Raw genomic sequence first — 15,049 nt, 5'->3', positions numbered from 1 at the left:
TCAAAAGCAAAAGTGAAGAACAAAGAAATATGCAGTCCAAAAGATAAGTGGCAGCAAAAATTAAAACGAGTAAAAAATAAAAGTGAGGAACAAAACAATTTAATAATACTGATAAAATATCAGAAATAATGATAAACAAAATTGAGAACCAAAGACATATGTGTTTAAAAAATAAGTGGAAGCAAGAATTACAATGATGTAAAAACAAAAGTTAGGAGCAAAAATTGAGGTGACTAGACTTGAATGACACTCAGAATGAATATAAAATGAAAGCAAAGAGCAAATAAATATGTGGTTAAAACTAAGCAAGCATCAGAACGCATCAATAATAACAGTGAAGAACAAAGAACTGCGCTGTTCAAAGACAAGTGAAAGTGAGAGTCCAAAATGAAAGTGAAGAAGAAAGAAATCAAACAGTTCGTGGTAACGAACTGTAGTAAGAAGCGAACCGCCTCAATAGTAACCGAAACCCTAAAAACATTTTGATACCAATAGTTACATCAAAAGATTTGAATTTTAATGCTGATCTTAAATATATAAGTTTCATCAAATTTAGTCTTAACCATCAAAAGCTAAACACCCCTTAAAATTCATAGAATCTTAACGATAGTCACACCATCAGATTCAGCGTATCCGACGACCCTAATGTAGAAGTTGCTAGCTCCTGTCTACAAAAATATGTAATTTCGTATTTTTTGCCAGAAAACAAATCACAGATGCTCTTTATTTGTTGTTTTTCTTCATATGGGTGAGCACATTGACCCAGTGGTCCTAGAATGTCGCGGCAGGGTTAATTCTCACGGAAATTAAAGTTCTAGCGTCCTTTTTAAGTGACAAAAACACTGGCTACAGCCCTCGTCAAGGTTTTCGATGATTTTCCTAGGTTTTCCGGCACTTTTAGCTGGTTGCAGAAAGTTTTCAAAAAACGCTGTCTGTAATTTATGAATGAAATAGAATACAGCTTTTGTGTAGGATAAAAGGGGTTTGAAGGTAAATTTTATTTTGTTGTTTTTCTGCTTAGAAATAGAACTCAAATATGCTTAAACCTTTGGTAAAATTCTAGTTAATTGACTTCTGTCTATCTCAGAAAGGGTTGAGGTTAGGAAAATGAAACTTTCAGGGATGAATTTACAGATTAAAGTATGTCCTGGGAAGGTACTTTGAAGCAACTACCTCCAATCCTTCTCTTTCTAGAGGGCCCTGACCTTTGATGACCTTTAAAATTATGTGTGTTATAAATATATCTTTTGCTTAATTGAAGTACAACAAAATTGTTTGCAGCTTCATAACTTTTCTCAATTCCATTCTATAAGGTTTTAAAGATATGCAAATATATTTCCTAAATTTTGAAAAAAAATACTGATATGGCTCAAAATTCTACTTAAAAAACAGGAATTGCATTTTCAGAACTAAAGGCATAGAAAAAGCAACTAGTAACTGAAAATTAAGGTAAAATATTGTTTTGTCAAAATTTCAATAGGTATAGACCTGTCATGTAGGCAAATTTCAGGGCCCTCTAGGGGAAGAAGGAGCAAAGGTGGGTACTTTAATATACCTTCCCAGGACATATTTTAGCCTGTAGACCCATCCCTGAAAGTTTCATTTTCCTAACCTAAACCCTTTCTGAGATAGCAAGAAGTCAAATAACTAGAATTTTACAAACCTCTTTATTGTCAGAATTGCACCCTGAATCCAGATTCAACATGAAGTTGTGTTAGAAAAGAACTTTACCACACCCCTATATGTAGCCTACCATTATAGGGTAGGCCATAATATTTGCACATTATGGGGGGGTTGTAAAGCTTGTTTCTGATGCAAATGGATGTTAAATCTGAATTCAGGATGCAATCTTGAATATAGAGGTAAGTTTATTTCTTAGCTACATGGATAGTCCATTAAAATAAACCTTATCCCAAATTTCTAAGATTTAGAAATCAGAAGAGGGTTGATATGGAAGCCTGATAATAATTTCCAAGAAAATGTTTTTGGCCCTGGATTCACCTTAATTTGCACTTCGGAGCAAATTAAGATCTGTAGATCTGTTGAATGCTCCTGAGTTGAGTCGGTGATGTCTCATAGCAGGTATGAGCAGGACGGAATGTCCCACTCATACTTCCAGTCTTTCGTGGCCCACTCTTTATCCAGTGCCTTCTTGAATGCTTCGGGGGTGGGGGCTGAGACTGTTGCTTCACACAGTTCATTCCAGGGGTTGACGACTCTGTTGGTGAAGAAACTTTTTCTGGCCCTGGTTCTGACTGACTGCTTGAACTGCTTCTTTGAGTGTCCTCTGGTGCACTGTGGGGGGCCTGGGTGGATGGGCAGGATCTTGGCATATGATGAGTTCAGCAATTTGTGGGTCATCATCATGTCGCTACGGTTGCGCCTGTACACGAGGGTAGGGAGGTTGAGAGCCCGTAAACGATCTTGATAAGGTTTGTCTCCAAGATTTGTGATGGCCTTGGTTGCTCTCCTCTGGACTCCCTCAATTAGCCTGACATCTCCTTTGTATGTTGGGAAGGCAGCGCACATGCCAAAATCCAAAACGGGTCTGACTAGTGCCTTGTAAAGTTTCAGGAAAACTAGTGGGGATCTGCTGGTAACTGTTCTTTTGATCAGACCTAAGTTTGTGTTGGCCTGGGACACGCTCTTGATGGTGTTGGCATGGAACTTGAGAAGGCTGTCAACGATGACCCCAAGGTCGCGTTCCTCTGTGCTGGTCTTGATGGGTGGATCGGAGTTGGAGGCATGTTCATGCATATGGTATTGGGCGCATGGGTTTGAGGATCCAAAGTGTAGCGTGCTGCACTTGCTTATATTGAATGATAAGAGCCATTTGTCTGCCCACAGCTGGATTTTCTGGACGTCTGTTTGCAGGGATTTTACATTCACTGCTCCAAATAGCTTTGAGTCGTCAGCATAGAGAGACAAGTTATTTTCCACCTCGCTGAATATATCATTGATGTAGATGTTGAACAGTGTAGGACCAAGAACAGTTCCCTGCGGTACTCCACTGATGACATCACAGGGCTCGGAAAAGACCTTTTCACCTCCAGCACCAAATAGCCTGACTCTCTGGGTTCGTCCTGACAGGAAGTCCATAAGCCAATCAACCAGGTTGGGGTGTAACTGGGCAGCAGTAAGCTTTTCTCTTAGCCTTTTGTGTGGGACTTTATCAAAGGCCTTAGCAAAGTCTAGTAAAACTAGGTCCACCGGCAATCCTTTGTCAAGCAAATCTGTAATGATGTCATATGTTTCCAGTAAATTTGTTTCAACTGACTTTCCTGGTTGAAACCCATGCTGATTAGGGGATAGGATATTGTTGACTTTCAGATGTTCCAGTATTGTATCATTGACCACTCTTTCGAGGATTTTTGCGACTACTGATGTGAGACTTATAGGTCTGTAGTTTTCTGCTTTAAGTCTGCTGCCTTTTTTGAATATTGGGGTCACAAAAGCAGTTTTCCAATCAGATGGGACAGATTTGGCATTAATAGACTTTTGGAATAGGTCAGACAGTGGTCCTGCGATGATGGTTGCCAGTTCCTTCAGCAGTCTTGGGTGTAAGTGATCTGGTCCAGCCGATTTATTCGTGTCAAGATTTTGAAGCCGTTTGAGGATGTTGGAGGGGTCGATGCTGACTTGCTCCATTGTTGTGGGGGCTTCATAGCCCGGGCAGTTTGGCAGGGGGCCTTCCGGTTCACAGGTGAAAACTGAAGCAAAGTGCCTATTTAGTTCGTTTGCTACATCAGTTATGTTGGTTACGGTAGTGCTACAGGGCTTCACCAGTCTGGAGATAGTTCGACGGGAGTGGTTCTTGCTAGAGACATAATTCCAGAATTTTTTAGGATTTGTCTTACTTTCTTTGGCAAGATTGGACTCCAGATTTTCGTAGAGTTTTCTGGTGAGGTTTCTCAGCTTGTTTCGTGCCTTGGTGAATTTAGTGTGTTGCTGCAGGTCTCCTGACTGCCTGAACTTTTTCCATGACCTCTTTTTCCTGTTTATTTCTCTTTTGATGTCTTTTGTCATGTAGGGGAGGGATCTAGGTTTTGGTTTGAAACTGGTCTTTGTATGGGCATCCTGAGCTTTCAGCAAAACACCCTTGAATTTGGTCCATTGTTCGTCAACTGTGCCACTTAGTACATTCGGCCAGTCTGTAGTGGATAATTCATTTCGAATAGCAATGTAGTTGACAAACACATTTTTGACTAGCTTGTTCTTAAGTACCTTCACTTTCAGTATGAGCTCTATAGTTAGGTGATCGCTTTTACCAAGGGGTGGTGAGTAATCAATACTTTGAACTAAGCTTTTGTCATTCAAGATAACCAGGTCAAGTATTGTTGGGCGCTGAAACAATCTGTATCTAGTTGGTTGGTCAACTATCTGGTGTAGGGACAATTCACTGAGGCAATTTAGGAAAGGCTGTTGCTTGTCTTGTTCGGTTGGAGTGGCACCATATCCAAAACCGTTTATCCAGTTTATAGATGGAAGGTTGAAATCGCCGGCAATAAGCAGATGTCCTTTGAGGTTCGAATTTAGTGTGCATATTATTTCTGCTATTGCTTGTTCGGTTACAACTTGGGATGGGGCTGAGGGACTTCTGTAGATGCATCCGATTCTGACTGTCTCTGACACATGGCTCCCTGGCACACATAGATCAAAGCAAACTGCCTCAACAAAGGGGCAAAGGAGAGGAACATCAATTATCTTTGTATTGTATCCTGCTTTAGCGAGGGCTAGTGTTCCTCTTTTGCAACCCTGGGACGACAGATTTGAGAGAACTTGGTAACCCGGGATTTTCACATGGGAATCGTGAAGTTTGTTACTACTATTTTTAGGGCAGACTTCAGTCAGTAAGATCACATCGAACTTTTTTGAGTCAATTAGGGTTTTTAGTTCATCAATTTTGTTGGGCAACTGGTCAACATTAGTAACACATACACTAAAGTCAGAACTTACGGTTGCTGGTTCTGGTTGGCTTCTGTCCAGTATGGTTTGTCTGTTGTTATTTTCACCAGAGTCACTTTCTTCCTCAACAGACACAAAGCTCAAGTCTTCTTCTTCTTCCTGGGAAGCCTCCGCAGTTACAAACGAGTCTGACGATTTGTCACTAATAGTGTCACTAAGGGTTACATCAACATTTTTATTTTTACCAGGAAAAGCAGAACTAATTACACTATACACTAATGGTGGGGTGAAAATTGGAATCACACCACCATTGCTTCCAGGTTTTTTTGGACGATTTTGTTGCCCCTGATAACCAGATCGAGTTCACCGTTGGAGACACGATCACGCAGTTCTGCCAATAGTAATTTTCTACTGTCCCTCTCAGCTTTAATTTTGTCGTGGTGGAACTGCACAGCGTCTTTGTTATTTCTTCTTTCGTAAGACGTGTTCACGATTTTCCTGGGCAACGAAGGGTTGTTAACCGTGAAGACAGTTGGTACCGTGGTTTTGGGCGGATCTTGAGCAGACGCTGAAGAAGGTCGCTTATTCAGCCTCCTTACATTTGTGACAGTAACAAGCATGCCGTATTCTTTCTGTAGGAATTCCTTGATGAAGGCTTTGTCGGCTGTGTTTTGCGCTTCAACTGACAGAGAAGGGTTGATTGGGACCCCGAATGCGATAAGATTGTTTTTGCGCCTTTGTCTTTCTCTGTCAGTTTGTAGCGCTTCGGCTACCTTCTTATCTATTTCACTGGCTAGTGTCTTTGAGATAGCTTGCAGGCCGTCGTCTAACTGCTTTTTTACTTCAGTCCGCATGTCATCCGTTGTGCAGAGTTTATCCATTTCTCTTTCAATGTCCCCAACTCGTTTTGTAAGACCAGACAGCATGTCTTCCATGTCGCTTTTGATATCCTCCTTGAGTTGCTTGGTTGAGTTTGCAACTATGGTACTGACAATGCTGGCAACGTCCTCCTTGCTTATGCCTCGCTTTTGGCGTGGGTCAAGTTCACATAGAGGACAGAGCCAGTGGAACTCGTTTCCCTCGCTAAGGTTATTGATAAGCTTGTATTTAGTCATTGGCATCTCGATACACTGAGTACATAACCACTTCGAACAATTGTCACAGTTCAAGGCGGTGGATTCCGGCGTAAGTGCTACCTTACAGGAGGCACAAATGTCCTCTCCGCTTTTCCGTGGCGAGATCATTTTACGTTTCGCTACACGGTACTGTTCTGCCATCTTCCGGAGGATTTTCGAGTTCGGTGAACAATAGGGATTTTCTCAAGTCCAAAATCGCGGCTCGCGCCTAATTCAAAATCATAAGCAAACGTGGGTGCGCAAGATCCAGTGCGCATGCGCAGATGAGAGTGTCAAGTTTGTGGGCACGGATTCAGAACTTGGGGGACCTGTGGGAAGCGCGGATACTCAAATCACCTATCCCCAGCAGTTTAAGGATGGATATCCCGCCGGTACCAATACGGCTCTTCGTGTTTGTTATCGCTCTCTTCTGCACAGGTTTCCCCAAATGCAGAAAATAAACGATTCAGCTTACGTAATCTGTGGCTTTATCAAAAAATAAATAAATACTTCGCAAATTTAATGTGGCAACACTGTATAGGTAAATAATGAAGAACGGGAAGATGCACAATTCCCTGGAGAATTGAAAATTCTCCATTGGAAACTATCAAAAATAATTAAGGATTAAAAAAAGAAAAAGAAAAAGAAGAAAATCAGAAGAAGAAAGGATAATTAGAAATAAAAAAAAAGAAATAATAACATTATTTCAGTTCCAGGATTTTCTCCCTTAAGCGTTCAGCAACGCTTAAAGAAATTTATAATAAAAGTTCTTGTGATATTTACCCAGATTTATCAGCAGTCAGTTGAACCAATCTTATACCAAACCATCTTCTAGACAACACTATAGTGTTTTTTTGTGGATGGTGAAGTCCTCCCTTTGAAAGAGTGGCAGACAGTCTGGTTTTATATTATCAATTTTTCCCTTCTTTTTTTTGATTGTATTAAAGCTTATTCCAATAGGCAATGCATAGAACACCACCTAAAAAAATCCCCCCTGACCCTACCCCAAGTACCACTAAAAACATTCAACCCCTTGGCTGGTCAAGTCAACTTTCTCAAAGCTCACATGAGGGGTCATTGAATAATACAATGGTGGAAGTCGGGGCGTATGTCACAATACAGGATGAGACTGAAAATGAATTTCAAGAGGTCCTATCAAGAAACTCAAAAAAAAGGAAAAAGATTTCACCAATCAAAAATAATACCCCTTCCCATAATCCAACATTCCCCTCACAAAACCTTGGAATTTACTTAAAAATCACTCCAGATACCCCCTTTGAGATAAAAAAGGTAGCTCTTTTGAGGGTTGCAATCTTTAAAATGTTAAAATCAATGTTTTCATTAAACATTAACCGTGATGGATCTCTGCTAATAGCCCTTCAAGATTCTAAATCAGCAGACATATTACAGAATTCAAAATCTCTTCTTAACATACCAATAAAATCTGTTCTCTGGTCCCCAAACCAAAACCCAACTAAAATAGTAGTGTATAACATCCCTCCAGAAATTCCTATTCAGGATCTAAAAGAAGGACTCTCTGACAGAACCGGTAACCCAATCCCAGTAGCTGATGTAACCCAATTGGGTAAACCAGATGCCAATGGCCAAAAGTTAAGCAAGTCTTTCTTATTCACACTAAGAGAAGAAAATAATAACCTGGATCAGATATTCCTATTTGGACAAAGGAAACCCCACAAGCCCTACAAGCCAAAACCTATCCAATGCCAAAAATGTCTAAGACTAGGACACACAAAAAACACATGCAGTGAAACATTACATGAATGCAATTCTTGTAAAAACTCCCACCCCACTGGAATGATAAATTGTAAAAACAATCAGCCAAAATGTATCAACTGCAATGGTCCCCACGATTCTACTAATAAAACTTTATGCCCTGTATATAAAAAACGAGCACTAACACTCCAAATAGCAACAGAAAAAAACATACCTTACCCTTTTGCAGCAATGGAAGCAAATGCAGCTCAATCACACCTGACCAAAAACTTTATGAAACCACCCAACCCTCTCACCCACAGACCAACCATTCTACCAAAAGCATCAAGCACCCCCAATAAGACTCCTTCCTCAAAGCAACCAAGCTCACATTCCTATAAGAGAGGTTCACCCTGGACAAACCTTCCAGCCTCTACAAGTAATGATAGAATATCAGAATGGCCACCTCTCCCGAGTAGAAATGAATCAGAAGTATTAACGGGTATTAATCAAATTATCAACAAAAAGCCAGATGAATATCCAAATGAATTAACACCTAACATGTGCCTATTTATACTAAATTCTAATGCAGTACAGTCAATGAACCTAAAACAACCACAAAAAGCAAAAATAATAAGCGAATTGGCAAAGTTGTACCTACCCAATCACATGCATATCCAAGCAAAAAAAGATCTTGCTCTGCTCCTAGCAAAGCTAAAGATTGATACACAGCAAAATGAAAATTAAAACAACAAAGCAGCATATTTCAATACTTCAGTGGAATGTAAGATCACTTTCAGAAAATAAGTTAAATGAACTTTTATCTTTTATGAATAAAAATTCCATTGATATTGCTTGCCTTCAAGAAACCCATTTGACTAATAACCAACAAACAAAGTTTCCAGGATATACTATCCTGAGAAAGGATAGGTCTTCTCAGAGAAAAGGAGGTGGCGTAGCTATAATTTTAAATAATAATATTAAATTCTGCGGTATTAATTTCCCAGATTTTTCAAATGATGTTGATGTTATTGGCATCAATGTTTGGATAAATAATACAAAAACATACATATTAAGTCTTTATAACCCCAATGGCCAGACTACAGATGCCATGGATTTTTTCACTTATATTACTAATTCTAATATGCTAAAAAACATAATCATCTGCGGGGATTTTAATGCCCACAGTCTTCTGTGGGGGGATAAGCCAGCAAATAAAGCTGGTAAGCTCATTGAAAGATTGATTTCAAATAATGCCGATTTAGCAATTGCTACCCCTCCTAATCTAAATACATATTTTAACCCCAAAAGTGGTAAATTTTCAACTATTGACCTACAAATTGTTTCAATAAATATACTAAATAAAATTTATATTAAGAAAATTGAAAATCTATGCACTGACCATTTTGCAATAGTATCCTCTTTAAATGAACCAGCCAACATTCTCCCACATATCCCTAAATATGTCAACACCAAAGCAAATTGGACCATGTTTAGAAATAAACTTAATGAAGAAGTCCTAAGTTTAACCCAGAAATCTCATACCTCAGTTGTAACTGCTGACACGTGTGCTGAAGCTATGACATCAATATTAACAAATGCAGCTAATCAAGCTATCCCCAGAACTTCACCTAGGAAAACCATCCCTAAACACACCCCTAAAGCATGGTGGACAAAAGATTGCCAAATTATGTGGAGAATAAAAAATGCAACTAGGAGAGCATACCTAAGAAAACCATCCCCTGACACATATTTAAGTAAATTACAAGCAGAGGCTAACCTCAAGAGAACAATAACTAATGCCAAATATAATTATTGGAATAATTTTGCAAATAATCTTTCCAGAGAAACATCTGAGCCAAGAATACATAGACTTATAAGCAAAATCTGTGGGAAAAAAACATCCTCCAACCCTCTTATGTATGAACTAATACATGAGAATTCCCACTATGATAACGACACTGATAAGGCAAAATTATTTGCCTCCCTTTTCTCAAAAAAGCTAACATCAAAAAACCAAAATATCACCACACAAATCATGACAAATCCTATTTACCAGCCCCGACCAGGTTCAGAATATATAAACCATCCCTTCTCGATACATGAATTGAATAATGCAATTCAGCATATCAAGGCCAATGCTACAAGTAGCTATGATAATATACACCCTATATGGATAAAGAATCTTTCCCCTTTGTACAAACAGGAGCTCCTAAATTGCTATAACCATGCATGGGCTACATCCACATTCCCTAATATCTGGAAATGTTCATCTCTCATACCAATTTTAAAGAAAAATAAACCTAAACATGACCCTCAGTCATATAGACCCATAATGATTACCCCAGTGCTGGGAAAATTAATGGAGAAAAGGATTTACCATCGGCTGCTTTGGTTTGTTGAGAAGAATAATCTGATACCTCATACTCAAACTGGCTTCAGGAAACACCACTCATCAACAGATGCTTTCATAGCGTTAACAAATGCAATAAATGAATCCCTATCAAAAAATAATGTCTTAACTGCTGCATTCCTAGATTTTGAAGGAGCTTATGATAATGTTGACCACCAGATTCTATTAGTTAAACTTACAAACCTTGGACTACCCCCCAAACTTGTATCCTTCATAAAATCCTTTATAGAAAACCGAAGTTTCATTGTTTGTGTAGGTTCAGCCTCTTCACCCAAAACTTCAATAACCAAAGGCCTTCCACAGGGTGCAGTCCTGAGCTGCCTCCTATTTTCACTTTTTCTGTGGGACATGAACCTCCCACATACCAATCTACAGTACGCTGACGATCTGGTATTATGGGCAACTGGCAATACCTTCGAGATTACGCATTCAAAGTTGCAAAATGCACTTTTCCAATTTGAAAAGTTCTCCCAAAAGTCCATTTTACCTACTGCACCCACAAAGTCAAAAATTATCCAATTCCACCATAAGCGAAATCATTATGATGCTAGGCTAACATTAAATGGAATACTTATCCCAGAGGACAATCAAATTAATTACCTAGGGCTCATACTTGACCAAAAACTAAATTTCCACCTCCACATCACAAATACAATAAAAAAGTGCTATAGAAAAACAAGAATAATTAAAAGGCTACTAGCCACACCTTGGGGCTGTAATGAGAAAACACTAATCCAATTTTATAAATCATATATAAGACCCCATATTGATTATGGCCTCATAGTGTATGGTGCTTGTGCTAAGACCCACATGCAAAAAATCGAAACGACACAAAATGATATAATTCGTCTTATATTTGGTCTTAGGAAACCAACAAAAACTAAGTTTCTGCTTACTGAGAGTGGACTATCACCAATAAATGAAAGAAGAAGATCTCTACTAATTAAGTACCTTACAAAAATTGAAGCCAATGATTCTCATTCCCTGCATAACTGGTTAAGAAATCCATCTATGTTTAGAGGCGTTGCAAATGAATATGCAAATATCCAGAAGAAGTTCCCAGTGCCAGTAAAATCTATTGCACCCACATTCCCCCAAACCCCCCCTTGGAGTTGGTCAACCCCCATAATAAAGACTGACTTCTCAAAGTGGACCAAAGAACTTACCCCCATTTCTTTTATTCAGAAAAAATTTGCCGAACTAAATAATGTTGCTTATAAAAACTATTTCCAAATTTTTGTAGATGGGTCCAAAATGAATGAGAAAGTGGCAAGCGGAGCTTTCTTCCCAACCCATAATATTGCTTTAGGAGAGAGATTACAAGATAATTCATCTGTAATGTCTGCCGAGCTAAACGCAATAATCATGGCACTAGATTTCCTCATGGTTAATGAATATATGAAAGTTAATATTAATAATATTATAATATATTCTGATTCTTTGTCAAGCCTAGAGCTTCTTTCGTCAGCTTCTCAAAATAAGATGGATATTGACACATTTCTTTGTCTTAGGATTATTGATATTTTTGCTTCAAAAGGTATTTTAACTCATATACAGTATATTCCAAGCCACTCAGGTATAATAGGCAGATGAAATAGCCAAAAATGCTTTAAATATTGACCAGCCAAGTGGGAGACCAATCCCCATTAGAGATATTTACCGCTGGAGATTTACAGAGGTACTGATAATTAATAAGAATCCTACCCCATCACCCTTCCCAAGTAAGCACCTTTCCAAGATTTATCATAGGATTCGGTCAGGTTCAAATGGGCTAAATTTTCAGGCATTTTCATATCAGATTCCTAATTCAAGTGGCGAAGTTCCCTCGTCCCCCCTTTGCAGGTCATGTAATCTTAAGAATGAAACAATAGATCACTGCCTATTTGAATGTAATATGCTGACGTCTGCACAGTATACCCTGCGACGTAAAATGGTAGAATGCTTCAAACACCACAAAATTCCACTAACAGCCAAGAGTCTTGCTGACCATACTCTCCCGCAGAGCACAGAGATCAATATATACTCTCTTATAATTCAACTGCTGGTATCAAAAGATATACTTCAAGAAATCTGAGCAGATACAAATCATACAAGACAAACCAGCTTCATAGCTCTGTCGATCTCACAGAGTGAGCCAAAAGGAAAAGGGCTAAATAGTATCAACTGAAAAGCCCGTCTGCTGAATAAGAAGAAGAAGAAGGAAAACAAAATGAAATGCCCAAAAGTCTAAATATATCAGTCACAGCACTGAGGTAGGTCCCTTAAATCAACACCTAGGGTAACACAAGACCAAGGAAAATGCAAAAAAACAAAGAAAAACAGTTTTATCTCACAGTTTAATACATATATATCCAGGGTTCAAATTTATTCAGCCACATGGATTTGTTATTGTAGAGCAAATTCATTACTTAAAGTTTTGTTTTCCTAATCCAATCCCTTTTCAAGATACCAAAAAGTAGCCAAGCTAGAATTTTACCAGGCTCAAGAGATAATTAGCCTTAAAAGCAATTATTTATATTAACAGATAATGTAGATGGTTAAGAAACAAACTCACCTCTAGAATCAGAATTTCATCCTGAATCCAAATATGATAAGCCTACTCATAAGTCAGTATTCTGATCAACTAACAATTCAACCAATCAGAATACAGACTTTGCAGTACTGCCAGCAGGGCTCATGGACTAATACACTTTGCTCTATAGTAATGCTATATGTAAGCAAAATGTGTATTTGTTTTGTTCAGATACAGCTGGCTAGTTTAAACTCAAAAGTGAATATGAACAATCTTGGATATTACTACCCACTCTGGTTTACCAATGCTTGCACAGCAATATGATGCTTACTTACAAGCTACAGAACAAAAAGTCAGCAATCTCAGTACCAGCCAGCACAACACAAGAGGACACTCCAAGAAGCTAGCAAAGTCAAGCTCCCAATCTGAAACTTACCAAACATTCTTTTTGAGAAGAGTCATAAATCATTGAAATAAACTGAAAGATTTGACTGTCAGTCCTCCCTCCATCCAATCCTTCAAAAACCAACTTGACACGGAGTAGGAGAAGAAGCAGTGGAGGTTTGACTGGCAGTCATCAACTCAAGAGCACTACAGGTCTGGAAGACTTTAAAGCTCTTGGATGGATTAAGGTAATTAACATTAATAGATGCATGAATTTTTTTCTTATCTTTTGACTTCACACTGTACAGAAATTACTAGTGATAACTTGAATTAGCAATTAAAATATAATTTGTGCAGCCCCAACTTTTCCCTTGGCTTCAAAACCCTGCCCTCTTTATGCATTTGTAGTTTGGGTAAAATTCTAGTTGAGTGACTTCTTGCTATCTCATAAAGGGGTTAGGTCAGGAAAATGAAACTTTCAGGGATGGGTCTACAGGCTAAAGTATATCCCAGGAAGGTATTTTAAAGTATCAACCTTCACTCCTTCTCCCTCTAGAGAGTCCTGAAATATGCCTACATGGCAGGTCTATATATATTGAAATTCTGAAAAAAGAACATTTTACCTTAATTTTCAGTTACCAGTTGCTTTTTCTCTGCCTTTAGTTCTGAAAATACAATTCCTGTTATTTGAGTAGAATTCTGAGCCATATCAATGTTTATTTTTTTTTTCAAAATTTAGGAAATGGGTTTACATATCTTTAAAACCTTATAAATTGGGATTGAGAAAAGTTATGAAGCTGAAAACAATTTTGTTTGTACTTCATTCAAGCAGAAGATCTATTTCACAAAGTTTCACTTTTATAACACACATATTTTTGAAGGTCAAGGCCCTCTAGAGGGAGAAGGAGTGAAGGTAGGTGCTTCAAAATACCTTCACGGGATATACTTTAGCATGTAGACCCATCCCTGAAAGTTTTGTTTTCCTAACCTAACCCATTTCTGTGATAGCAAGAAGTCAATCAACTAGAATTTTACCTTAGTTTGCCCCATGGAGAAGGAGGGTCAACCAGAAATGGATTCACTTCTAGAATTAGCATTTCTAGGTGCTATGGTCTAGACAGCTTGTGATGAAACTAAAGCTTTACCCAAGATTGATGCTACCACAGGTATATTAGCTGTATCTAAAATAAGAAAAAAAGATATCATCTTTGGAAGTCTATAAAAGGCTTAAAATTAATTTTGCAATATAAACAAATGCTATATTTAGATTCAGGGTAAAATTCTGATTCTAGAAGTAAGTTTGTTTTTTAGCTAGGCCTATCTGAATTCTCTGTTAATAGAAAGATTTCACTAAGTAAAGGCACCAAATGACATTCACTTTCATCTTAGCTATATCATGTTGTAAAATGCATATTTACCAGGGAAATTCCTAATAATCAAGGTAATGCTGAGTAAATTCTCATTTAGCTACTTTTTGCTGTCTTGGAAAAGGTTTAGGTTAGGAAAATGAAACTTTCAGAAATAGTTCTACATCACAGGAAGGTATTTTGAAGTACCTACTTCTATTTCTCCCATTAGAGGGCACTATCCTCTTGTTTCATGGAATTGAAACATTGCAAAATAGATCTTCTGCTTAAATACAGCACAAGAAAAGCATTTTCAGCTTCACAACTTTGCTCAATCTCAATTTACAAGGTTTCAAAGATCTGCAAATACAGTCAAGAGTAAAACAAGAGAAACTTGTCAAGTAGACAAATTTCTGAGAGTTAGAAATCAGAAATGGGTTAACATAGAAGCTTGGTAATACCTTCTCAGAGTATGTTTTGGCCATTGCCTCATTCCTGAAAGTTGGATTTACCTAACTTAACCCCTTTTCAAAATAGCAAAAAGTAGCTAAACTAGAATTTTGCCTTGAGCCCTTAAAGGGCCCCCAAAGGTATATTATTTCTGAAACCACACAAAAAAGTCAGCAACACTGTTAAAGGTATTGGAAGTTATTAAAAACAT

General features: G+C 38.1%; 1 protein-coding gene across 2 annotated transcripts in view; it reads left to right on the top strand.

Annotated features, from left to right (window-relative positions):
• The first annotated feature begins 914 nt into the window (after positions 1-914).
• Positions 915-15,049, top strand: part of LOC136033564 (rab3 GTPase-activating protein catalytic subunit-like) — a 424,515-nt gene continuing 410,380 nt past the window's right edge. The window contains exon 1 of one of the 2 annotated variants that reach the window (XM_065714323.1): positions 915-990. The gene's annotated coding sequence lies outside the window, so the exon portion shown is untranslated. The remainder of the gene's footprint in view (positions 991-15,049) is intronic. The other variant, XM_065714322.1, reaches the window with a different exon arrangement.

The sequence above is a fragment of the Artemia franciscana genome, chromosome 12, assembly GCF_032884065.1.
Source record: "Artemia franciscana chromosome 12, ASM3288406v1, whole genome shotgun sequence".
Taxonomy (NCBI): Eukaryota; Metazoa; Arthropoda; class Branchiopoda; order Anostraca; family Artemiidae; genus Artemia; species Artemia franciscana.
This window is presented reverse-complemented; position numbering and strand designations above follow the sequence as displayed.